Source organism: Heteronotia binoei, chromosome 9, assembly GCF_032191835.1.
Source record: "Heteronotia binoei isolate CCM8104 ecotype False Entrance Well chromosome 9, APGP_CSIRO_Hbin_v1, whole genome shotgun sequence".
NCBI classification, from domain to species: domain Eukaryota; kingdom Metazoa; phylum Chordata; class Lepidosauria; order Squamata; family Gekkonidae; genus Heteronotia; species Heteronotia binoei.
This window is the reverse complement of record NC_083231.1, coordinates 46,971,911-46,999,646: the sequence shown is the minus strand read 5'-3', so window position 1 is coordinate 46,999,646 and position 27,736 is coordinate 46,971,911.

Sequence of the window (27,736 nt, the reverse complement as noted above, 5' to 3'; positions counted from 1 at the left end):
CTATAGCTCTTCCCCTTCACTTACACAGTCTCTTCCTGGTTTATGTAGCCTGATTATAGTAAAATGCAATGAAAGGTTGGGAACTGGCATCTAAGAAACTTATACATTTTCCACAGTAGCAGTTGCTCCACCCTCAGGCTTCTACTTTCCCTGGTTCAAACTATCGATTCCCCACCAGCTGCTGCATGGGTGCATTTTGACTTGTGTTTCCCTCCAGTTCTCTGCATGTCTTCCTGATCTTGTTTTTTAAAGATCAAAAAGACACATTGGGAATTGGAGGAAGACACGAGTCAGTCAGTCAGTTTATTTATACGGCACCAAGCCAACAAAAAGCCTACTAATTAGACAAATGTAAACATCAAATAGCAAAATTATCAGTAGTTAAAACAGGATAGTAAATTTAATAACAGTATCAATAAAATCAAGAGATTTTATGCCTTTCTAATACAAAGACAAGCATTGCAAAACATGAGTCAAAATGCGCCTGCACAGCAACTTATGGATAATTGGTAGTTTGACCCAGGAAAAGCAGAAGACGCAGGGCAGAGCAACTGCTACTGCAAAAATGGTCTTACAGTCCTAAACTCCTAAGATCACATTCCTGGGAATAAGTTCTACTGAATAGACCTGCCTAGGGTTCTATGTAGACCTAGACCATTTTTGCACACAGCTTACCACGGGGTCACATTCCTGTTCTCTCCGCAGCGTCCGTTGGATTTCCCATTATCTGTGCCGAAGTTACAGGAAGTGCCGCAACTTTTGTGTAGCAAACATAAACCGCTAAAACCCAGTTTACGTTTGCTGCACAAAAGCCGCAGCACTTCCTGTAACTCTGGCGCAGATAATGGGAAATCCGACAGATGCTGCGGAAAGAACAGGAGTGTGACCATGTGGTAAGCTGTGTGCGAAAACAGTCCTATTTAGAATTAGTCTCTAAACAGAAAACATAAGTCCAGTAGTTAGAAATATTTCTAACTTCTCTGGCCCTCGGGAAAGAATTGCCCAATATTTACTTGATGATAAATCTGCCAATCTGACTGCATTAGTGGCTGAGTATTTGGCTATTGTACTGTATAAAGGTTATTATATATTTAGAAAAAGGCAATGAATATTTGATCAATTCTGTTTTTAAGCATATTTGCTCTGTGACATTGTTTTAATTGCTTCTTTCATTTTAGATCCTGTTTGTATTTTATTTATTTTATTATACCATTAAAGGTTTTGAAACTTGAAGTCCAGTTGCACCTTAAAGATCAACAATATTCATTTCAATATGAGCTTTTGTTGATAAACATTGTTAGTCTTTAAAATTCCACTGGAGTTCTGTTTTATCTTGCTATGACACATTAGCAGTCTGCAATTTTGCAGTCATCTTGGAACAGAGCCCTGCTTGATCAGATAGGTTACAGCATCCTGTTTCTTACAGTGACTAGCCAAAAGCTAGATATTTTGTCTGCCATATCTGGATGCACCCTTGTATAAATAGCTTAAGCAAAAAATAAAGGAAGAAAATGTTGCTTTATAATCTGTGTAAACCACAATTGGATTTCTTGTCATTTGTCACTTGAGTCCCCATTCCATTCCAAAAAATCATCACTTCATATCAGATGCTCTTCAAAAAGTAAGCATGATATGAATGGCTCAGTGTTATAAATGATAATAGCTTCATCAAGTCATGAAATTATACGGATCTGTATTACATGAAAATTATACCTATTATTTGTAAGATGCATTAAGTAAAATATAAAAGCCAGAAGCTAAAATAAAATCAGAGACACTTATTCAGAACGATGACATTAAGATTTTATGTTGCACTATGAAAAGCATACACATAAAATTGTAGCAGTCTGCTAGCAAATGATTGGGAAGAGGGACAGTTTTATAGCATTATTTCCTTTTTTACAATACAAAATCCCTCTGTGTATGTGTGTTGTTACTTTCTCTCAACTGTATTGCCTGGTTGACCTGGAAATAATCAAGGTAAGCCAAAACCTGAACTTCCATGCCATCTGGCATCAGCTCGTGCACAATACTTCTGAACAGAAATCCACACATTTGAATGTAGGCCGTGAATGAACCTTCAAGGCCCTATATGGCTAGGGGTCAGCGTACCTGCGGGACTGCCTTTCCCCATATGTTCCCTAAAGAGCATTATGATCAAGTTTGCAACATCGTTTGTCTGTCCCCAGCCCAAAAGATGTCAGACTGGCCTTGACTAGAGCTAGGACCTTTTCAACCCTGGCTCCTGAGCTGTGGAATGAACTGCCAGAGGAGATCAGGGCCCTGTGGGACTTGCTACACTTCTGCAGGACCTGTAAAACTGAGCTTTTCCAGATGACTTTTGGTTAATATCTCAAGACCACCAGCAAGAATGATCTAGCTCCCTACTGATGTGTTAGTTGAGCCCTGCTCTGAACGTGGCAGCCCTGTTGCTGCCAGGGAGCGTGAGGGTCGAGAGGGAACAGGGCACCGGGTCGAGGATAAGGGAAATGTGCCCTCAGAAGGGACCTCTTCTTCAGTTGGTGAACAGGAACCCTTTCACACCAAGGAACCATCCCTGGGCGGGGAGAGAGGGAGGGTCTTGGTAGTTGGCAATCCTTAGGCAAGTAGACAGCTGGGTGGCAAAACCGCGTACTGACCATATGGTGACTTGCCTGCCTGGTGCGAAGGTAGTGGACGCGTGTAGTAGATAGGCTGATAGTGCTGGGGAGGAGCCGGTGGTCGTGGTGCATGTTGGCACCAACGATGTGGGGAAATGCAGTCGTGAAGTCCTGGAGGAAAAATTTAGGCTGCTAGGTGGGACGCTTAAGGCCAGGGTCTCCAAGGTAGCCTTCTTGGAAGTGCTACCAGTTCCACGTGCAGGGCTGGAGAGACAAGCACAAATTAGAAGTCTCAATGTGTGGATGAGACAATGGTGCAAGGAGGAAGCGTTTAAGTTTGTTAGGCACTGGGATGCTTTCTGGAACAAGTGGGAGCTGTACAAAAAAGACGGTCTCCACTTGTCCCCAGATGGAACCAGGCTGCTGGCGCTTAACATCAGAAAGGTGGCAGAGCAGTTTTTAAACTAAATCTAGGGGGAAAGCCGACAGGAGATGAAATATTTCTGGTTCAGGAAGACTCATCTCAAAGAGGTGAAGGGTTAGCTGATACTTTTCTACCGGGTAATGGAACAGAATTGTCCACTGAGACGGTGACAATCAGAATGGACTGCCTGTCAGAGTCTCAAGGCGGCAGGAGGAAGATGGTGAGCCTAGCTTGCCTAGGAAATTATAGATGTTTGTATGCAAATGCTAGAAGTCTTCGAAGTAAAATTGGTGAGTTGGAATGCTTAGTGTTGAGGGAAAACATAGACATTGTGGGAATTTCAGAAACTTGGTGGAATGAGGAGAATCCGTAGGACGTGGTGATTCCTGGATATAAGTTATACCGGAAGGGTAGGAAGGGAAGGGTTGGAGGTGGGGTGGCTCCGTATGTCAGAGAGGGCATACGGTCCAGTAAGACTGAGGTCAGAGAATTATACTCCCTTATAGAAATGCTTTGGGTTGAAATAGAGGGCCCAAAAGGCAATTTAACTATGGGAGTTTGTTATCGCCCACCAAATCAAAAGACAGAAGATGACTATAATATGATGGAAGGCTTAAAGATGGTGGCTAGACGGAAAAACTGTGTCGCCATAGGTGATTTTAACTACCCGCAGATTGATTGGGTCAATATGTGTTCTGGTTGAGAGAAAGAGACTGAGTTTCTAGATGCTCTCAATGACTGTTCTATGGAGCAGATGGTCACAGAACCTACCAGGGGTGGGGCGATCCTGGATTTGGTCCTAAGTAATGCCCAAGACCTGGTGAGAGATGTAAAAGTGATCTCACCGCTTGGGAGCAGTGACCATAACGTTATTGATTTCACTATTTGTATAAATAGGGAGTTGCCCCAAAAGACCAGCACAACCACGTTTAACTTTAAAAGGAGTAAATTCTCTGATGCGGAGGCATGTGAAGAGGAAAGGAAAGGTAAATACAGTTAAAACGCTTGGGGAAGCTTGGAGGCTATTTAAAACTACAATCCTAGAAGCACAGATAAAATATATACCACAAGTTAGGAAAGGTACAAGCAGGTATAAGAGAAGGCCTGCATGGTTAACAAACAAAGTAATGGAAGCTGTAAAAGGTAAGAAGGACTCCTTTAAGTGGTGGAAAGCTAGTCCAAGTGAAATTAATAAAAGGGAAAACAGGCAATGGCAAATCAAATGCAAGACTGTGATCAGGCAGGCATACATCCAAGAGTTCTGAAAGAACTCAAAGTTGAACTTGTGGATCTTCTGACAAAAATATGTAATCTTTCATTGACATCTGCCTCCGCTCCTGAGGACTGGAAGGTAGCAAATGTCACCCCCATCTTTAAAAAGGGTTCCAGAGGAGATCCGGGTAAATACAGGCCATTAGTCTGACTTCAATACCGGGAAAGTTGGTAGAAACCATTATCAAGGACAGAATGAGGAGGCACATTGATGAACACACGTTATTGAGGAAGACTCAGCATGGGTTCGGTAAGGGAAGATCTTGCCTCACTAACCTGTTACATTTCTTTGAGGGGGTGAACAAACATGTAGACAAAGGAGACCTGATAGATATTGTTTACCTTGACTTCCAGAAAGCTTTTGATAAAGTTCCTCATCAAAGGCTCCTTAGTAAGCTCGGGAGTCATGGAGTAAAAGGACAGGTCCTTTTGTGGATCAAAAACTGGCTAATTAATAGGAAGCAGAGAGTGAGTATAAATGGGCAGTCTTTGCAGTGGAGAATGGTAAGCAGTGGAGTGCCACAGGGCTCAGTACTGGGTCCCATGCTCTTTAACTTGTTCATAAATGATTTGGAGTTGAGAGTAAGCAGTGAAGTGGCCAAGTTTGCGGATGACACTAAATTGTTCAGGGTGGTAAGAACCAGAGAGGATTGTGAGGAACTCCAAAGGGATCTGTTGAGGCTGGGTGAGTGGGCGTCAACGTGGCAGATGAGGTTCAATGTGGCCAAGTGCAAAGTAATGCACATTGGGGCCAAGAATCCCAGCTGCAAATACAAGTTGATTGGGTGTGAACTGGCAGAGACTGACTAAGAGAGAGATCTTGGGGTCGTGGTAGATAACTCACTGAAAATGTCAAGACAGTGTGCGATTGCAATAAAAAAGGCCAACGCCATGCTGGGAATTATTAGGAATGGAACTGAAAACAAATCAGCCAGTATCATAATGCCCCTGTATAAATCGATGGTGCGGTCTCATTTGGAATACTGTGTGCAATTCTGGTCACTGCACCTCAAAAAGGATATTATAGCACTGGAAAAAGTGCAGAAAAGGGCAACTAGAATGATTACAGGTTTGGAGCACTTTCCCTATGAAGAAAGGTTAAAACGCTTGGGGCTCTTTAGCTTGGAGAAACGTCGACTGTGGGGTGACATGATAGAGGTTTACAAGATTATGCATGGGATGGAGAAAGTAGAGAAAGAAGTACTTTTCTTCCTTTCTCACAATACAAGAACTCTTGGGCATTCAATGAAATTGCTGAGCAGTCGGGTTAGAATGGATAAAAGGAGGTACTTCTTCACCCAAAGGGTGATTAACATGTGGAATTCACTGCCACAGGAGGTGGTGGTGGCTACAAGCGTAGCCAGCTTCAAGAGGGGGTTAGATAAAAATATGGAGCAGAGGTCCATCAGTGGCTATTAGCCAAGTGTGTTTGTGTGTGTGTATGTGTGTATAAATAAATAAATTTTTGGCCACTGTGTGATACAAAGTGTTGGACTGGATGGGCCATTGGTCTGATCCAACATGGCTTCTCTTATGTTCTTATGATGTTACTGTTATTGTAAATAAGAACCACCTATGTTGATATGTCACATAGCCACTACCATCACCTGTATCCTGTAGAGCTTTGACTCCTGTTTTATGGTATATTTTATGATTTTAATTGTGTTTTATTGTATATTATATTAATGTACTATATTGGAAGCCACCCCGAGCAGTTCATGGTAGGGGCAGGATATAAATCAATAGAAATAAATAAATAAATTTGAGGTGTTGATTTATAAAACTATGCATGTGCATGTGTGAACCAACCTTTTTAAAGCATTGTATTTATAGGTCTTCTACAAGCCAATCACCCCTGTAATATTGCCCCCCCATTCGGAATAATGAGACATACAACCATGTTGGATGAAAGGGCCACTTTATTAAACTTACGGCAAAGGGAAAAAACATTGGGGTCAGGTTGAGCCAGGGGTCATCCCGCTGACCACCTCCTCAACCTGAGAACTGGGCGAGCCCCAAGGCCCCGAGCCTGAGCCAGCCCAACGGCTCAGGCCCGGCCAGCCAGGCACGAGATCCCGAACGCTGAGCTCCACCCCGTCCCAGCCGTGCAGCCTGGGATGTGGACGACTCCAAGCGGCGGGATCACGAGGCTCCCTGAAGCCAACCTTGAGCCGTGCAGCCAAGGTCACCCCAGGGAGACCATACACCCAAACGGTGCGTTGCCAAGGGAGCTCACCGAAACCCCAAAAGAACATGTTCCCAACCTAACAAACCGCCAGTGACCAGATTAAACGGTCCCGCCTTAAGCCAATCAGCCACGCTCCAACCGCAGTACAAGGTAGGCGAAAACACTCTCAAGTAGAGCCAATATACTTGAAAGCGAAAAATTCCTACCTGGCCCCGTAAACATGGCGACCAGCCTGTGCCTGCACTGCGTGATGGGCGGGCGGGCCGACAACCCTGAAACAACTGCGCCACAAGGGGCCGGGCCAGCCTATATAAGGTGGCCCGCCCCCTGGCCGTTGAGGGTGAATCCATTGTCTCCCTCCTGCAGGGGAGGCAATGAACGGCCCCCAGCCTAGGGCGGGCGTTTGCCCGCTCGGCTGGGAAGGGGCCGAATTGCCCCCCCATTCGGAATAATGAGACATACAACCATGTTGGATGAAAGGGCCACTTTATTAAACTTACGGCAAAGGGAAAAAACATTGGGGTCAGGTTGAGCCAGGGGTCATCCCGCTGACCACCTCCTCAACCTGAGAACTGGGCGAGCCCCAAGGCCCCGAGCCTGAGCCAACCCAACGGCTCAGGCCCGGCCAGCCAGGCACGAGATCCCGAACGCTGAGCTCCACCCCGTCCCAGCCGTGCAGCCTGGAATGTAGACGACTCCAAGCGGCGGGATCACGAGGCTCCCTGAAGCCAACCTTGAGCCGTGCAGCCAAGGTCACCCCAGGGAGACCGTACACCCAAACGGTGCGTTGCCGAGGGAGCTCACCGAAACCCCAAAAGAACATGTTCCCAACCTAACAAACCGCCATAGACAGAGCCAAGCCTCAGCTTAGGCATCTGTCCCCCACTAAACCAGAACATGTTCCAGTCCCCGCCGCAAGTCGGCCAAAAAAGCCTCGTTGCCCTTAACTGAAAGGTGTACCCCATCCGGCCTATACAAGTCCACAGAACTGGCTTTGATGGACGGATGTGGCACGTAAACTCCCAAACCCGCCTCTAAGGCTAAACACAACGCTCGGTTAGCTTTCCTCCTGGCCCGCTCCAAGCCTGACGGCTCCCAAGCCGCCCGCCAGACGCGGCGCGGCAACATGGCCGACCAGAGGACAAGGACGCCCGGCCATCTCCTCTTGATCTTGATGATGTCGTCCCGGGCCTGAATCGATAGGGCCTTCCCCTTCATGAGGCCCAGATCGTTCTCCCCCAGGTGAATCACCACAATGTCCGGCACAGGGCCTCTCCGTTCCCGGAACAGCAAGGAAAGGAGCCCAGCCCACCGCATGCCCCGCCGACCCTGCCACTCAATTATGGCCCGCTCACTCAGGCCCAACTGGGATCCCACAGGCGTCCGACGGGCATGGTGGGCCGCCCAAAAGATAATACTGTGGCCGCAAATGAGGATCCGCATCCTTCTCCGGCCAGCCACAGCACCTATGAAAGAAAACAAAGAACTTAGAATACATGACAGGAAGAAACCCCAGGTAGAGGCCCATTACTCTGCGAGGGGCCGAATGTATGTCCGAAAAGCCCCGGACCTCCAACGGCCAACCCGCTGAATGGCATCGCTCCCATATCCCATTGCCGCCGCAGTGGAAGCCGCACCTATGCGGAAAGAATGGGTGCCAAACCTGGCACCACCCAAGCCCAGTTTTTCCAAGGCCCTACAGGTGATGGCCCAAAACTGGTACTTAGTCAGGGGAGCTGAATCCTCATGGCAGAAAAAATGGCCCTGGGCAGAACCGCGAACAACAACATAACCCTTGAGCGCAAGTACCGGGCAAAGACCGGGCTCCGTACAGGGGCCCAAGGTTATGGAACACCCCCTCTGTCGTTGGTCGGTCTTAGACCGGCGAACGTGGATAACTGCCCGGCCCTCCACAAACTTCACATCCCCCACTTGAAGGGCCCTACCTGACACGTCACCGCGCGAGGTTGCCACTAACTCGGAAACCCGTAGCGCGCCAAAAAACGCCGTAAGTGCGGCAGCATGGAATAACTTCTGCTCGTACCCGGAGGCACAGACCGAGGACCAAGTAGCGTGAAGGCCACGGAGAATAACAGGGGAAATGGGGCGCCTGGCGTCCGTCTGTCTACCCCCTTCCCGGGACCAACCCTCTAACGTCTTGGTAATCCTAAAATCCTTCACAGGAACGTTATACCCCCGGGCCTTACTAGTGAAAGCTAGCCCTGCAAGCTGCCCTTTAATGGATTTTACAGAAAGGCCACGCTCCCGCTGCCGCACACAGAATTGCAGTAGATGCTCGACCGGGAGGGGCCAGGTCTCTTCTAAACCAGCGCCGACTCGGAAGGTGGAGAACTGGCTGGCCGCCCGGAGGTACGTCCGCCTTGTGCTGGGTGCGATTGCCAGCTGGATGGCCCGGTTTACTTCGTTCCTCCAACTTGCCAAAGCTCCGCCGGCATGCGCACAGGACGTGGGTCGGCTTCTGGTGCCAGCTGCCGGAAGCGCGCCATCTGTTGGCGAGACAAAGCGTCTGCCACTCCATTGCTGGCACCAGGGACATGACGGGCAACGAACAAAACATTCAGCTGTAGGCAACGTAATGTAAACGCCCTAACTAAACGCATAACAGGTGGGGACTTGGACGTTAAATTGTTAACTACGTGAACAACCGCCAGGTTGTCACACCAAAACTGAACCGTGTGATTTGATAGGGCATGCCCCCAAATAAAAACAGCAACTACGATGGGGAAGAACTCCAAAAACGCCAAGTTGCGAATTAAATCGGAGTTCCTCCACTCATCCGGCCAAGGCTCCGCACACCATTGGCCCCGGAAATACACACCAAAACCAATGGCGCCGGAGGCGTCCGAGACGATCTGCAGCTCCGCCTCCAGTAACATGACCTTGCGCCAAAAGGAAGCGCCATTGAAGTCCTCCAAAAAGGCCTCCCAAACCTTTAAGTCCTCGCGCATACCCTTGGTAACCCGAGTGAAATGATGTGGCGAGCGTAAAGCCGTCATGCCTTCACAGAATTGCCGCAAAAATGCCCTGCCCGGGGCCACAACCTTGCAGGCAAAATTCAAGTGGCCTACTAACTGTTGGAGCTCCACGAGCGTGACCTTGCGCTTGCCCTTAACCTCGGCAATCTTCTGCCGCAAGACCTGCAACTTATCCAATGGCAGCCGTGAGAGTTGCAGCACAGTGTCAAGTTCTATCCCTAAAAACGTCAAAACCGTAGAGGGGCCCTCCGTCTTTTCCACAGCCAACGGGACCCCCAGTTCTTCTGCCAGGCTCTCAAAAGCTCTGAGCAGGTGGGCACATTGCCCCGTGCCCGCCGGGCCTACGAAAAGAAAGTCATCAAGGTAGTGCGCCATGTCGCGCATCCCCGTCCGACGCTGCAAGGCCCACTCTAAAAACGTGCTAAAGCGCTCAAACGCAGCGCAAGAAACAGAACATCCCATGGGAAGGGCCCGGTCCATGTAAAAAACTCCCTCGAAGGAAAAACCTAATAACTCAAAATCAGCCGGGTGCACCGGCAACAGCCGAAACGCCGACTTGATGTCGGCTTTTGCCAGCTCGGCACCTGGGCCGCAACGCCGCACAATCCCCACAGCCTTGTCAAAAGACGTGTACCTCACGGAGCACATTTCTCCGGGAATGGCATCGTTAACCGACTGCCCACGGGGATATGATAGGTGATGTATTAAGCGGTACTCCCCCTCTGCCTTCTTGGGCACCACCCCCAAAGGCGAAACGCGCAAATTGGGCACCGGGGGTTCTAAAAATGGACCCAAAACACGCCCTTCCGCACACTCTTTTTTAATCTTGGCCCTAACAATATGTTCCAACCCTTTAACGGACTTCAGATTGGAACACAAGAACGGAGCCCGAGGACCCTGGTAAGGGATCCTAAACCCAAACTCAAACCCTTCTAACAAAATTCTTTGGTCTTCAGGACACGGATAGCCGTGAAGCAACCGCCTAAGAACCGTTACCTTGATGGGGCTGGGACCCTTTCCCAGACTGCTGGCTGGGGCCTCCCGGCCGCTTGGAGCCACTTTTAGGCTTGGACCGGTTACATGCCGTGAAGGCATGAGGGCCCCCACACAACGGACACTCGTGTTTGTAGCGACATGCCCTTCTAGCGCACGACCCTTGGGAGGTAAACTCCCAGCAAAGCAGCCGAGGTTGAACCGGCTGCCCCGCAGGGGCGCGGGCGGTAGGAAGATGGGCAGATTTCTGAACAATGTGACCGCTGTCAGAACGGTCCCCTAGATTAGGTTTGGCCGGCGCCATGAGCTGCAGCCAAAGCTGTTGGTTAATTTGGTCCCAAGGGAGACCAGGGGTTACTGCAGCCCGCATTCTAAACGCCTCATCATACTGCAGCCACGCCCCGCCAACAAAATCACTGTATGCGCGATAAATGATATCGCAATACTGGAAGAGATGGGCAGCACGCCACGGCTGAGCTCTGGCGATTACACCCGCATAAATTAAGAATCCGGGTAGCCAATTGGACCATGATCTGTCCACCTTCCTCTTTCTCAGCTTTTCTTTATCTTTTTCATCCATTTCTTCTTTGGGTTTCTTTTCCAACTCCCTAAACAACAGGCTGAATACGTCCACGTATTCGCCCTTCAGTATCTTTTCCCTTGTGGCTGGGGTAAGGTGATCACCGAGTGGCAAAGCCGAATCCCCAAAGGGGATGGCGTGAAATGCCACAGAACTGTAAGGAACAGCCGGAGGGGCTGTAAAACCCCACCCGCCCCACTGCTGCGGGGGGCTCAATGGCTGTATGTGCCCCGATTGGACCCCCCACGGGGAAGCCACACCCGCCGGGGGGGTTACATTACCACCACTGGACGCCGGCTGCGTTGCCCCGAACGGGAAAGCTTGCCAAGCCGAAGACGATCCGGCCAGCCCTTGGGAAAAATGGGCTGGGGATGGCCACCCAACAAACGACTGCTGGCCCGAAGAGAAGGAGCCGCCCAGCCCCTGAGCAGCGGGCAAATAGTGATGCCCTGTCCCGCCCATGCCTGGGCCAATGACTGGGCCCCACGGGCCCCACGGCCAACCCGACCCCCGTGGCTGGCCCGGCAACCTACCTTCTTGATCCGCTGGAACCACTACCACATCATCTGGCTGCTGCCCAGGTACGTCCGAAGGGGTCTCAGGGTCCGGATCCTTGCACTCCTCTCGACCCTGTAAGGCAGAGAGACGTGCAAGTACCTCCTTCTGGAAAGCAATGGTAGCCGCCCTACCCGAGCCAATAAGCCCAGCGACTCTCCTTGAGGGGCCCGCCACCCCCATTTCACCCTCTAAGGCTGTAAGCTGGTCCAAAATGGCCTGGCGCGTGACCGCGTCGTCAGCCTCTTCAGTGGGTGGCTCAGCTGGAGCGGGCCGCTTAACAGGCTTCTTGGCGGGCTGCTTGCCCTTTGAAGGGCCCTGCCCCTTTTTAGGCCCCATGACTGGAAAACGTAGATCCAAAACCCCAAGGAATGATGGTGTCAGGACCAGGGCAACACAGCCCCAGCCAATCAGCAAACACTAGCTAGCAAGCAAAATCCTATCCCCCCAGACAACGAACTAAGAAAAAACCCCCCAAGGAAAAAATTCCAGGGGAGAAAGGGGGGGGGTGAAGAAGAGCCCTTCCCGTCTTAAAAAGCCCAGCCTACAGGGCCACCGCGGGTAGTTGGAAAACCGGACTGTTAAAGCCAGGCAGGGAAGTGAGAGGAGCAGGTAGGGCCGCAGAAGGCCAGCCGACGCTCCCAACGGCCTCACCGCCGCGCGGCTGAAGCCTCAAGCCGCGCACGCGGCGCCAAGGAAGGAGCAAAAAGGACCGTAAAGAACACGTGCGCCCGTCCTCAGCCCAAGCCGCCGCCCCGCCGATCAGCTGTAGCGCCCGAAGAAAATAAGGGGGGGGTTAGGCGAGCGCCCGCCGTCCGCCCGAAATGGGAGGCTCCCCACAACCGGCTCTAACGCCGCGTGGCACGCTCCCAGGAACCGGAGCTGAAGAAAAAACCCCGTCGTCAACAGACCACCCGGCACTGGTGATCGCGCCGCGCGCGATGTCCGCCGCTCCGCCCGAGTCCCGGCCCGGCTGCCCGTCCGAGGGCCAGTAGCGAAGCGTCCCACGCCGGTCGCCTCGACGCCGCTTCACTCGGCCTGCCCAACAGCGCGCACGGCCGAGTGCACCGCAGGACCCGACAACCCTGAAACAACTGCGCCACAAGGGGCCGGGCCAGCCTATATAAGGTGGCCCGCCCCCTGGCCGTTGAGGGTGAATCCATTGTCTCCCTCCTGCAGGGGAGGCAATGAACGGCCCCCAGCCTAGGGCGGGCGTTTGCCCGCTCAGCTGGGAAGGGGCCGAATTGCCATACTAATTGGAAATGGAGCCAATACAAACAAAATTCTCTTAGCAATCATAACTTATGCAATTCCACAAGTGTGCTTCATGAGATGAAAGCACCTTATGACCCTCACTCACTTGACATGTATGCCAAAACAAGAAGAAAACATTTTCCAGTATTACTAATTTTTAATTAGCAATCCAAAACTTGAGTCTTTACTCTTCTTAATCCCAGGGGCAATGTCTATTATCCCAAATGGATTTTTCATAGTAATGCTAAATTGAGCATCACAAATGTGTCGTACACTAATTTAGCTCAATTTGATAGGCATTTTTGATCAGCATGTCTTAAGTGTTTAAATGAGAGGGATGGGGGAACATTATGAACATAATTAGTTCTTTAGCCTTCATACTTAGGCTGCATATTTTTAATTCTAAATTGCTTCTATAAAAAGGTTACTGTGGTTGCAACATATTGAATAAGAGACATTTACAAAACGCAGCTACCTTACCATATAATAATAGGGGAAAGGTTGGGGGGATGGGGTTTTCATTTCTCTGCTTTATATGATTCTGTTACTGATGCAGTAATACAGTAGGAGCTGAATTTCACATAGAAAGTTATCTGTGAATTATGGAACACAGTGGTCATGCAAAAACTTAATTGTAGAGAATAGAATAACAAAATGCCTAGAAACAAATAGCGGTGAATACAACAGTCTAGTTACAGCACTCTTGTTTCTAAATAAACAATGAGCAACTAAATAGGGATTTTACAAATGTACATGTATGCTATATGTAGGGAAAAAGTACAAGAGTGAATGAGAGAAGGAAAAAAATTGTACACCTGTACTAAAACTATTCATTAATTTTGAAAGAAGTTTAAGATGTTTGGGATAGAATGATGTGAGTTAGGAAGGACCACTCATTTCTTAAACAAAAGCAAAGATGTTATATAAAAGTATCATAGAATGACATAATGTCACTGATCTGAAGAGAAACCAGAGATTTTATAAAATGTAATCTATAATCAATGCAATCCTCAATATTCAAGATAAATAGTATGTGTGAGAGAGACAATTCTGATGAAAACAATTAAAGGACTCTGTCATCCCAAACGTCATTTCTTTTGAGAATGTCACAATCAGTTCTTCTGCACTTCCTTTTTATTTCATTCCCCAATAACAGTTATTGTCCCTCTTCTAGTGTTGTTTGTTTGTGTATTAAACTGTGTTTTATAATTCTAACTGCATTTTTAATAGTTTAAATGCTTTAATGTTTTTTTTATATTTTCTATCTTGTGGATCCTGACTGGGACAGCATACAAATGTTATCAATAAAAATGTTCCAAATAAATAAAAGCTTAAGTGTTGGGTTTAGACAGGGTTTGGGGGAGTTTTTTATCAGGAACGCACAGGAATGCAATTCCAGCTGACCTGGTGTCAGGGTGTGTGGCCTAATATGTAAATGAGTTCCTGTGGGCTTTTTCTACAAAAAAAATGTGTGAAACAATAGTGATGTCAGAGGGTGTGGCCTAATAGGCAAACAAGTTCTTGCTGGGCTTTTTTTATGAAAAAACCCAGTTTGGCCTCTTTGTTAAATTCTAAGTGACTTTCTTTTGCAGAATGACAAGTCTAACTCCTTGAAACTTGCACATGTATTATAATCTATTTTTCCTCAAATCGATTATCATTTAGTTTGAGATCAATAAGAACCATTCTGTTGTCTTTGATCTCTTTTACTTTATTTTTTCAGAATAGAATAATCCAGCAAAATGCCTGTAATTTAGTAGAAAAAGTTTCTTTTTCCCTCCAGTTATCCTTTCATCATGATAACTAAGACACATTCCAGTGTTTTGTAGAAATGTGAGCAACTACTACTAGAGCTCCTCTTGAACAATGCCTTCTTTGACAATGGTAAGAAGTGACCTCAAAAATAACCCTGTTCCTAGAACCGTTAAGAGAAGAAATCTTAACATGAGACTATTGAGAGAGGGTAAAATTACAGAAATTAATGGTTCATCCAAATCTCCTTGTGTGCGTGGAATAGCATTGTACTCATGAGACTTTAACAAATATAAGGGTCTCCATTTTCTAGTACAACATGCATAAGTCTACTGCATGCACATGACATGGGTGGTGAATTCTATGCATTGGGACCCTTGTGTTCACTGGGAGACCCATTCACCTCAGAATGCTTACGAAACTTTGAATCGGGGTCACGATGAGCAGGAAAAAATGTTTAACAGAATCCCAAACATTAAGGACAGATATTTTCAAAATAAAATATATGCCCCAATAAACCTATTTTTTTTCCTTCCAGATCTCATCAGCCACAAGGCTAAGGGACCATGTGACAAAACTGTGACAATAAAACGTACAAAAGGTGCAGGAAAGTGTATATCAGATACTTCAGCAATGTCTCAGCAGAGACAGAATTAAGTCAGATCTTCAGTATGAGTCCTTTTTCTGCCAATGATCATCTTGCCCTTCTTTATCTTTGAGGATTGGGGTTAGTGAGCCAGAGAGATAGCATCTCCAGCCAAAAACAGATAAAAGAAGACTTTATTACTTAGCCAGGCTTGCTGACTTTGAAGTCCTATTTCCTCTCCGTATGGAATTCTAATTTTCTTATGCTGAAATGGAAGGAGTGTCCTCCTTCAAAGGACATATTATATAATGAAGGACATCAAACACTTCAGTCCATCTACATGGTGCTGAGCAAACAAGGCCACACTTTTGAAAAAAGAAAAACTTGTCCTGCACTTATATTACTGCAATTTATCATTACTCAGGACCAACACAAGCCACATTGGTGCCTAAGGAAATCCAAGCCTCATCTTCATTTATTCCGTTTATTTATTTATTCCATAACTTATATCCCGCCCTTCCCACAAGTGGCTCAGGGCAGCTTACAACAAACAATAAAACAATAAAATCGGAACAAAGTTATTACATTTAAAATCAAGCATTTAAAAACCTAAAAACCTTAAATTTTTTACATTGAAGCTATACAGTATAATCACAAAAATCTAGAAAGCTACATTTGTCCAGTCAGGCGTAGGCTAACCGGAAGAGGGTCATCTTACAGGCCCTGCGGAACTGAGTAAGATCCCGCAGGGCCCTCACCTCTTCCGGTAGCTGGTTCCACCACATAGGGGCCATTGTGGAAAAGGCCCTGCCTCTAGTTGTTTTGAGACGCACTTCCTTGGGCCCGGGGATGGTGAGAAGATTTTGAGTCCCATACCACCACCACCATCATGATGATGATGGTGGTGGTGGTGGTAATAGAACATCACAAAAGAGCTGCAACTATGTTGCACTGGAATCTTTGCAAGAATTATGGCTTCCCATCAGCTATAAATTCATGGGAGCACAAATCAGATAAGACCGTGGAGAACGATAAAACAAAGATTCTTTGGTACTTCCCATTGCAAACAGATAAATACCTGAAGCATAACACTTTTAATATCACAATTGTAGAAAAAAATGAGAAATAAAGTTTGGATAATTGATATTGCAATCCCAGGAGAATAGAAAAGAAAAAAACAGGATAATATAACAGAATACCAAGGCCTACAAATAGAATCAGAGCATCTCTGGAAGAAGAAGGTTACCACTGTGCCAGCTGTCACTGCAGCCCTTGGAGCAGTGCCTAGAATTCTCAAGAAACACCTGGATATCCTGGGCATTCAGTAAAAACACTAGCTCAGATCCAGAAGACAGTGTTGCTTGGAACAGCAAGAATCCTGCAAAGATTACTCTGCAATTCCCAAGAATTTGGCTAGATTTCAAATTGTAGAACACTATCTACCAGTCAAATATCTGACTATGATTATTCATAATAATAATACTAAACTATACAATTGGTGATGGGCTAGTCTTTATAGACACACAATGTTTGTTACCTTACTGCTCAGGTATGGCAAGTCACACTGTGTTTATCCGAATGGGCAAATCTCTTTTTATGCCACAAGGTAAATTACAACACCAGTTCCCTGAAAATACAAAACTTGAGTCCTAAAAAATTGGGATTCAACATTTTGGCACAAACTGTAGGCTCTCCTGATCAGAAGCTCTACTTTTAAGTATGCTATGCGCCGTATAACTGCAGGCTGATAGCTGACAGCAAATGTGTAGTATTAGAAGTTTCTGCCTTAGATTAACATGTGAGTCCACCAATTTCAAACTGGAGAAAGCTTGCAAATTTTGTTTCATTTGTACAAAAATCAAGCAGAATTGAAAGCTGCCAGCAATGTCATTACTTATCTTCAGTTTAATAGTAAAGCCTCTTCCACTTTGTATGCAGAGTAAAAATGCTATTTGTCTATAGCATTTTGCACATTAATTGGGCATCGCAACATGGTTTTCTCCACATCACTGCTTACATGAACATTTTGGATTAGGACAGAAAACCAAGTATGTGATGGCCTTCCAAGGTGACACACCACTGTCTCACCATGTGATACAGCCTCTACATGGATACAGTTTCAAGCAGCCTCCATATGGTGGTGGTTTCACATAATAAATTCCAAAAAGCACAATATGCTGATCAAAGGGCAGCACCAATGCATAAATAAGGAACAACATCCCCCTTCAAATGTAGCAACTGTTCTTTTCAATCAAAATCGGATGATCTACTTCATTATATATACAATAAATGAGCTTGAAGAGCTAAACAATATCTCAGGCAAGGCTATTGCCTGTCCAAATGATTACCTGGGGTAGCATATAAAGAGGTCACTGATGCAGCATAGGGGCTCAGCTGGCTCCTGACCGCTGATGGTTATGGGTATCTCTCACCGTTGACTCACTTGACCCCAAGCCAGGCCCAAGCGAAGCCCCTGTAGCATCACCACAAAGAGGCCAGCTTGGACCAGGCCTGCAGAGGGCAAGGGAAGAGACAATTGGTGTGGCTTGTTTGGGACAAAACAGAATCTAGAACCAGTCCTGATCTTGGGGATCCTTTCTGTATGTCTCTGAAGATTTGCTGGTGCTAGAGTCACTCCAGTACATGCATAAAATTTTCTCTGTCCATTTTGTTGAATCAGAAATCAAAGCCAAGGCTGGGTGAGGAAATTAACCTGAACAAGCTCTCTTCCTGCAGTATAAGTAAGGTAAAGATGGAAGGCCTGGAGGCAAGCTGAATCCTGCTGCTGCACATTATTAACACCGGCTCCCTGAATAAATGACAATCCTAAAAATACACAGGACAGTGGCTGCTTTTAAGTGGCTTTGTCGCAGCATGAGTGCTGCCTTAAACAAGATTACTATAATATGTTTTAAAACAAGAAAAAACTTTTATTTCAGTTCATGGAGGATAAATTAGAACAGCTAGACTATCTCAGTGTATGTTGGCTAGCTGGTATGATACATATAAAAATGGCAACATTGCAATTCTAAGCATACTTTTGAGTCCACTGACTTTCTTCCTTCTAAGCCCATTGGTTATTTTCTGCCAGAAAGTCTTCTTAGACCCATATGTTTTATCTTCTTGTCACTAATGCATCAAAAGAGAACTTGTCTCCCATGCCATCACTGTAAAGAATGCCGTTTGGCAAACACACTTGGCCGTGCAGAACACTTTCCCTCCTTTGATAGCCAGCTAAGCTGCTGTATTTCATATACTTTGCATGGCAATCACCTGGACTTGTTGGCATCAGACTTGCAATGATAAATGGTATCTCAGAGTGAATGTTCTCACAATCCAACATGCATATTATCTCTTTCTAGCATTACTCTCAAAGGGCATGTCCAGGAGAATAGTTTTACTATGCCATTATTTAGCAATGCTATCATTTCTTTGATATCTTGCTTCCCCTCTTTTCCCAAGATGCATTCAGCTTGTATAACAATCATCCATATTTATCTAAACAGTATATTGCTCCGCTGTTTGGTAGATTTAATGTTCCCTTTCATCATTTTTAGTGTACAACAAAGGACATCTTAAGTAGTTAAAAAACAGCGTTCATAGCCTGGCTATATATCACACATATGCAGGCTTTGTACCCTACATTCAATCAAGGGCTTACTTCCATATTATAAGAAAAACAGGCAAAAAGGAAATGACAGGCTTCTATCTATTGATTGTTCCACTATGGTATACTTTGAAATGATGTCTTTCAGCACTAGGACACACAGGCATTCTCGATTATACAACTAGCACTGCATGAGTATTACACTGGTAGGATATTGGCAGAATTTTTCATTGAGCTGTGGAAACAGCACAATAAAAATGTCCCTTAGCAAAATGTTCATTTATTTTTAAAATTATCAGGAGGTTCCAAAGGAACTTTTAGATTGGATGAAAAAACAAACACTGTTTTGTTTTCATTTTTTAAATCTATCCTTTTCTTTTTAGACCTTCTTCCTCCTATAAGTGAAACAGAGATGGAAGCCCTGACCATTTTTTTAATGCACCATTCCAGCCACTATTTAAAAGAAAATCTTTGGAAAGTTGGTAATCTGTGATTTCTTGAATCTTGTCTATGACATTTCCAAAAGCCTTGAATGATAACACAGGGCTACCACCTGTGGAAGTTAACCACCAGTTGTTTCACATCTTCTCCAAAATCATCTTGTGCCTTTCTTAAAGATACTTTCAGGATACATTTTTTCATCTACATCTCGGTGCCCTACATGTATGTTTGCTACTGATTTTGAAGTAGTAATAGTGGTTTATACAAAATAGCAATTAAACCTTTTCTATAATTCCATATTCAACAATACTTTTGAAGTGGTAATGGCAGTTAATACAAAATTAAACCTCTCCATTTCCAAATCTCCAGGAATTTCCCAACCTAGAGCAGGCAACTCTAGACAAGCTGCATATGACTTTTGGTGTAGTGGTTAAGTGCATGGACTGTTATCTGGGAGAACCGAGTTTGATTCCCTACTCCTCTACTTGCAGCTGCTGGAATGTCCTTGGAGCAGTCATAGCCCTCACAGAGCTGTCCTTGAAAGAGCAGCTTCTGTGAGAGCTCATTCAGCCCCACCTAGCTCACAGGGTAACTATTGTGGGTGAGGAAGGTAAAGGCAGGGCCAAATCTAGGAGGGGCAGAGGGGGCTTCTTGCCCCGGGCACAAGCGGAGGGGGGCACCAAATTGGGTAAGGAGTCCATTGTATTCTATGGGACCATAAGATAGAATGGCCCATAAAGGGGTGTCATTTTTTAATCCCCCCCCCCTCAAAAAACATGTAGATCCGGTCCTGGGTAAAGGAGATTGTAAACTGCTCTGAGATAAATCCAGTTTCTTCATAATCTTCTTCTTCATCTTCGATATCCAACAATGCTTATCTCAGAAGACTTGAGCTAACATAGATAGAGTGTGTATAGTGTGTCAAATGTGGAAGGAGTGTATAATAGGTAGTTGAAAGATATTATTTTGTTTATCACTTTGTTTCATGGCAAATATTCTGGAATACTGAAATTATCTTTGTATTAACAAGACCCCCAAATATGGTAAGGAGGACTATCTTGTTCTTTTGAAATGTGGGAACTTCACAATCCCTTCCAGGGTATCTGTATGCAGACATGAGGGAGCTCTTTGAATTCAATTGAATCTAACTATAGATCTGGCCAGGCTGTATTTAAACAGGCAAGCAGATCTCTTTCTGGGATTCCACAAAAACATACATTGGAATTGCAGTTTCAATTTTCCAATGCCTCTTACTGGGATCATTTTATAGTTAGATGGACACCAGGGTCTAGAGCTTCTTCTGCATTTGCCCCTATTATTTTTGCTTTCAATGTTGACTTTGTCAAATATTTTTGTAAAGGGAAAAGTTGCTAATGGAGTTCAGTTTGGATTACCTCATAAACTTCTGATCTGGTAAACCTAATCTGTGCATAGAGTTTAACATATGCATCTGGATAAGGGTTGCCAGGTCCAACTCAGAAAATACCTGGGAACTTTGGGGGTGAGGCCAGGAGACTTTCCCATTACCTAAAACAAATAAAAACACAGCAGTGCAGTTCCCCTGAATACAGTCTTCATTTCTTCATCCCCCAGCAGCTGCATATCCACTGAATCAGGGGTTGGCCAATGGTAGCTCTCCAGATTTTTTTTTGCCTACAACTCCCGTCAGCCCCAGCCATTGGCCATGCTGGCTGGGGCTGATGGAAGTTGTAGGCAAAAAACATCTGGAGAGCTACCATTGGCCACCCCTGCACTAAATGAATGGGAACACGCACACACACACACACACAAACAAAAGGCAGAGAAAATAAGCAGTTTTGCAAGCCCACACTTTTGTAATCTCACTGGGGCAATTTACTCAGACGAGTTAAATGTAACTATCTGGTGTATTTCACAGGGAAATGAAATTACTCTGTAGTACCTATTTTACTGTGCAAACTGTGCAAACAACTTCTAAAACAAATGCAAAACAAATGGAAGCTCTCTTACTTACTCACTGTATCCCAGACTTATCAGAAAAACCCATGTGGCTCTGCTGGCTCATCCCATCCCCATTCAGCCTTGCTTCTATTCACATCTAAAGGCACACACATCTTCCAAAATACAAGGAGTTTCCAAGCTTCTAAGCCTTCCCAGGTGGAAAGGCGCATGGTGACTGTTGGACCTGGCAACCCTTATCCAGATGCATATGTTAAACTCTATGCACAGGTTAGGTTTACCAGATCAGAAGTTTATGAAGTAATCCAAACTGAATTCCATTAGCAACTTTTCCCTTTACAAAAATATTTGACAAAGTCAACATTGAAAGCAAAAGTAACAGGGGGAAATTGGGGCAGGGTTTTCCCCCTCCAGCCAGTTGGCTGGCAGCAGAAAGGAGCCTGCAAAACTGGGGGATCCCCCACTGGGACCTTGGAACCGGCAAACCTAATCTGGATGACCTGCTAGAGTGGTGTGTTTACCAGAGTGTTAAATTGCTAGTGCCATATTATCTGCTCTGTGCTGCTCTCCATTTCCCCTGCTTCATGGTTTCTCTGTTTGCTAGGCCTCATGATAGCTCTGCTGCTGAAAAAGAGCCCTTAAAGTTTTTAGCCTCAATACATCATGTCCCAGTGTTAAATTATTTAAAGTGTAGCAGACAGAAATTGATTTAGGTCTGATGATTAAGCTTGGATTAAGCTACCTCCTGCAAGATGTAATAGGAATTTGGGATTCAAACAGCCTTTCCTTAAATGCCACCCCCTGCATAGTTGGGGTTTTTCTGGGGGGGAAGGGGTAGAATCTTGGCCTGGGATTCCCTGGAGGGGATTTTTTGAATGGGTTTCTAGTTTCAGTTAGATATTACAGCACTATCCCAAAACATACCAATGTATGAAACAAGGAGCTGTTTCAATTTTTAAACAATTTGCTTCATCTGCACAGAAACAGCTGCAAGTTTCAAGGGACCATTATGGCATTATACACCAGCTGGGTCTGGGTGATCATTCGGGGGGGGGGGGTGAATTCATCACTTGGCAAGATCTGATTGAACAACAATACTATTTCTTCCACCTTTAACTATCTTTCTTCCCCTATTGCATTTAAATACTATGAAGTAAGTCAAAGAAATCACACAAAGGGGTATGGTTCCCAATTCCAGGTTGGGAAATTCCTAGAGGTTTGGAAGCAGAGCCTGGGGAGGAAGGAAAAGGAGGTCAGGAGGGAAGTCATGCCAGAAAGTCTACCATATGAAGCTGCCATTTTCTCTAGAACTGATCTCTACTGTCTGGAAATCCGCTGGAATTCTGAGAGAACTCCAACCACTACCTGAAGGCTGTCATCCCTAGGGGGCATAAGGATATGCTGGGAAGGAGGCCATCAAAAGCCAACGTGAAACAAAACAACATCCCTTAGTCTGAAAGATTAAACTCCTATCTTTATTAGTACATTTTCAAACTCATCAGAGACAATTTCTTGAAAAGAAAGGGATTCTCCTTTCCTTCTTCATGTAGAGAGGAAAAATCGACCGCTCAGTAGTCCTTCCAGGAGTCTCATGTTCAGACACACAGACCTGGAGACTCCAGCTCTAATTTATCTGTATGCTAAGAAAACTGCAGCTGGCAGTTTGCAATTGACATAGGACATAATCTATCAGAAACTTCTGCACAGTCCCTATTGGAACACAGGAGAGTCACGTAAGAGAACAGCTGTGCTCTTATGCAGTTCTCTTTCATTTTAATATTGCTTGCTGAAAAGAAGTGGCCATTGACATTTGCATCTGCGGGTAGCGTCCATGCCCTTGAACGGTGCAAAAAGCTTATACAGTTCCCTGCATACATAAACAATCTCTCTTCTCTAATTTGGTAAAACATTTCATTTTTTAAAAAAAAGAAAACAGGGTAAAATGCTAGTATAAGCAAAATATGAATAGAATTACTTGCTTAATGCTGCCAACTCCAAACTGGAAAGTGTGCCTATTTACTAAATACAGCTCTGAGCCTGTAAAAGACTGAAAACAGAGCTGCTCACATGACAATATCCCTAGAGAGGATTCTTTTCATTGCAGAGACATGCTAGCAAACACAATGTGATATGACAGCTGCCAGAATAAATTGCAGATATATATTAGTAAGTAATTGCAGTCTGTTTGAAGACTGTCATGAATGCTATGTGCACTCCTTTCACTTTGCCTATAATTTTGTTAAATTTGCACATCTACTGTGTTCCTCTTTTGTGGTCTTATTTATATAAGAATCATACACACCTGGGAGATAACAGGTATGCTTAATTACAAACCTAAACATATCTAATGTGATGTCCAGTCATGCAGATCTGAAAAACTTAAGGTGGATGGAAGTGAATTACCTCCCTAACATTTCTTTGTGCACTCCTCTTATTGTTCTTAAATGATGGGCAAACCTCCAGTATTTGGCAAGCATCAGCTAGCTGTATTTTATTTCTTACCTATTTCTTTCCCAAAAATTGAGAGCTGAGTGGGCTGTAGGCACAGCAATCAAAAGATGAGAAAAGGTTCTTGGTTGACACACTGCCAGAATTCCATGAGAAGTGTCATGGGATGCTACTTAGTTTTGTTTGGGAGCTCTGCCTCCAGTAAGTGCCCATGGTTTTTGAAAATCTTGACATCTTGGTTGCTGTCAAAACCTTGAGTGGAAAAATTCTCAGCAGCCTCCAGTGTGACTGAAGCTCTATTTGATAACTACACTTTTTGGATGCAGATAGAAAACAGCCAATGATTAATTACATGCACATTTGAGGACTCCACAATAAGCAACAAGCTCTAATATTTTAGTCAATATTTCCTCTAGCTACAGTGGTATTGGTCCCTCAACTTCTTCCTGATAATTTTTGTGGAAAGTATTCTAGATTAAATTAGCTAACATAATCAACTAGATAATTACCATAATAAATACACTAATTGGGACTAATTAATTTCAAAACTACTTAGGATTCCTTACTTTATACTAGAGGCAAATTTCAATAACCCATAGTACATCCATAACCTATAGTGGATTCTCTCTAACCATCATTTATAGTTCAGGTTTTAGTTATGCAAAAGTCAACACAGCATTTATCACTGACCTGCATAAAGCAAGCTTTTCTGCCTACAGCAGGGGAAATTCATGAGCAAAATCCTATCTAAAATTATAGATCACCCCACACTGCATCAAGGCATATATTTATGTGCCATACGCAAATGTTTTCTAAGTTAAGTGATTACTTTTCTTCAACAACTTTACTACATTACCTCATATATCTTTAGCTATTATTTTAATGCTATTTTTTATGCATCTGCTATTTCTGAGGAACATCAGAAATACAAAAAGGCAAAAAGTTTAACTGTTCTAATTGTATAGAACTGTAACTTACAATTATAGACTTCTAAGTTTTTAAGAGGCATCCTACTTTTTTATCCTTACAACTTAAGGTATCCTACATTTTTATCCTTACAACTAAGACTGTTGACTCAATAACATTTAACTAATCATCTGCCTTTTAACTAATTAAATAAATTTAAGAACATTTGACTATTACCGAAACCCCAATCATTTTCTCAAGTTTTCATCTTTTCAAACTATTATATGAAACATAAAAATATCACTGCATATGGTTCAAAGGTTCTTCTGCACCTTCACATTGTGAATATATGCAAAGGCCTTCACATTGTGAGTATAAGGCAAAGTCAGTTATTTTATTTGCAGCCATCTCTCTGCATACTAAGATCCCAGTCCTCAAGTTTTTCCTGCCTTGCTTCTAAAGAAGGATGATCTGTTCCCTATAAACAAAATTTACCATTCATTCTTCGAAGCTCACATTTAATAATTCTGCATATACATGAGTACCAAGTGCTGCTTTCAGAATAGGTGAGGCTGCTTCCCTTTTAGTCTAGCTTTAAGCTGGGAAGGGAATCTTGCTGGATCAACCAGTTTAGAAGGCTCCAACATTGTGCTTTGGCTCCAGCTTCTGGGCCTCAGACCCGAACTCCAAGCCCCATACTTAGGCTCCAAATTACTCAGGAAGATTCTTCTCCTAGGAAAGCCCTTCTTGCCTTGATGCCTGGAGTCACAATACTCAGAAAATGAGGGGATACTATTAATTTAATCATCATCCTGCTCTCTGGTTTAGAAAGTTCAAGAAGATCAAAGGAAGGAAGGGAGCATCCCTTCCCTCTTCCCCTCCTCTTCCTCCTTTTCCTATTCCCTTCCAATGCTGTGCTTGGGTACTGGCTGCCACTGTTTCAAGTGTTAGGTTTGTATCAGTAGCATCTGGCTGTCCAGCAGCCAGCTAACAGGTGGGCAGGCAGAGAATCTCTTTTCTTCCTGCCAAATGTTCCCACAATTGGAACAAAAACAAATGTAGCAATGAAAAGGAACACATGAAACATCAATAGCATTTCCAAAATGAAGCAATAATTACTGAGCACTTTAATATTTTTATTCTGATTCTAGTAACTCAACAGAAGCAGCTAAAACTCAAAACTATTAACAAATGGGCTCTTAACTCACAGCTGTACTTCAACTCAACAGTGCTTACCCCTTGACCGCAAGATGGAAAAATCTGCATTTTAGAGAACTTCTCTATTGTTTTGGAGAGAGCTGTTATTTTTTGCATAAACTTAATCATCATCCAGTATTTATGTAAGAAGGGAGAAGAATCACAGTTTATTTCTAATTCATATCTGGGGTAGAAATACCTCTTGAAGATGCATTGTGAGTAAAGCCTGGAGGGTCCTGAATGATGAAATGAAAGAACAAAAACTTCTCTGTGACATTTTACAGAACAAAGGACCGTTTTCTGAAGAATTTGTCATAGCTCTGTTGTACAGGCTTTAGTCTATTTATGAAGAACATGTAGCATGACAAGGTCATGCAGTTTCCTCAACAAGAACTTGAAACCACTTTTGAGATGATTCATCTTTCTGTGGTGATGGGAGGGCTCTGAGTTATCAACTGCATGTTCAAAAGAAAGAAGGCAAACAGAGGGTGAGAAAGCAGCTCAAATCCAGAAGAACAAAATCATGCTGCTATGATGAGAAGACACTAGAAAACATCAAAATACAAGGTGAACTGAACTATAGATTGAATTGACAATGAAGTTTGCTGAGAATGAAAACAATTAATCTGCTCTTCTGTACTTGCCTAAGAACTCTTTGGAAGCTACTTTTTTCTCACCCTGCTGATCTGCCAAAACGAGAAATAAAGCTATACTGTAGCCCCTCACCCCATCCCAAACCTGAAAAGTAGAGCTTTTCCAATCAGATTTACTGCAGTATGTGGGATGAAGTATGAAGGAAAATCTTCTGCAACCATTCTGTCTCACAAATTGCAGACTATTCATTCCATTAGTTCATATTGACTAAAGCCAGAATTATACAAATATAAGAATATCCCTGCAGGATCACATCAGTGGTTCATCAAGTTCAGCAGCCTACTCACATAGTGACCATCCAGTTACCCAACAGAGCACACATGTCAAGACTTTTCCAGATGTTGCGTTGCGTCCCAATGTTGGGTTTCAGAGGTTTACTGACTCTGAATAGAATCATCTCTTTTCATTACCATGGCTAGTAGTCACTGATGTACATATTCTCCTTGAATCTGTGTAACCCCATTTAAAGCCATCACTACTTTCATTGGTAGTGAATCCCACAATTTATTTACTAATTTACTCGGTAAAAAAGTGCTTCCTTTTGTCTGTCCTGTTCCTATTGCCCATCAACTTCTTTGGGTGCCCCTGAGTTCTACTATTTTGGGAGAGGGAGGGAAAATCTCCCTTTATCTCCTTTCTCCAATCCATGTATAATTTTATAAATCTAATTTTTAAATGAACTTTTTTAGTTGTTTTTTTTAATGCTCTAGTATTATTCTGGAACATTACCCTCTATTTCAGTTAATATATATTACTCCAAATCACATTGTTGTTGTTTTTTGCTTTAAATGTCACTGCTCCCTTGCAAGCCAACATAAAAGAAGCTCCCTTTTTAGCCTAGCTCTGATGCTGGCCCACACTGCTGTGTGACCAAACTCCTAGATACAATCATATCATGACATGGTAAGGAAAAACCTTTTCTCCTGCTGTATTACAACATTGTGGGAAAGTCTTGTTGAATTTACCAATACGTTTTTCCTCTGCATCTCTGGTGAAACTTACAAAGGGGCAAGGTGGCCTCTTCAGGTTTTGTTTTTTAATATTGTCATTCTTCCCAGCCCAGTGTAGGTATATGCCTTTATGGAGGGGAAGGGAGACCAACTCTAATGACAGTTCTACTTAGCTGATCAGTTTTACTGGAGACTAGACTGGTGGTTGGAGAGTGCAGATGGGGAAGATAATCAGAAAGCAAGAAGAACTGAAGCCAAAATCCCGTTAAAAGCCCTAGCAAGTAGAACATCCTTCCAGAACCTCCTAAAAACATCTAAGGATGATGCCCTCTACACTACCTCAGGGAGCCCATTTCACAAGGTGGGAGCTACTACTGAAAGGAAGAGATGCTGGT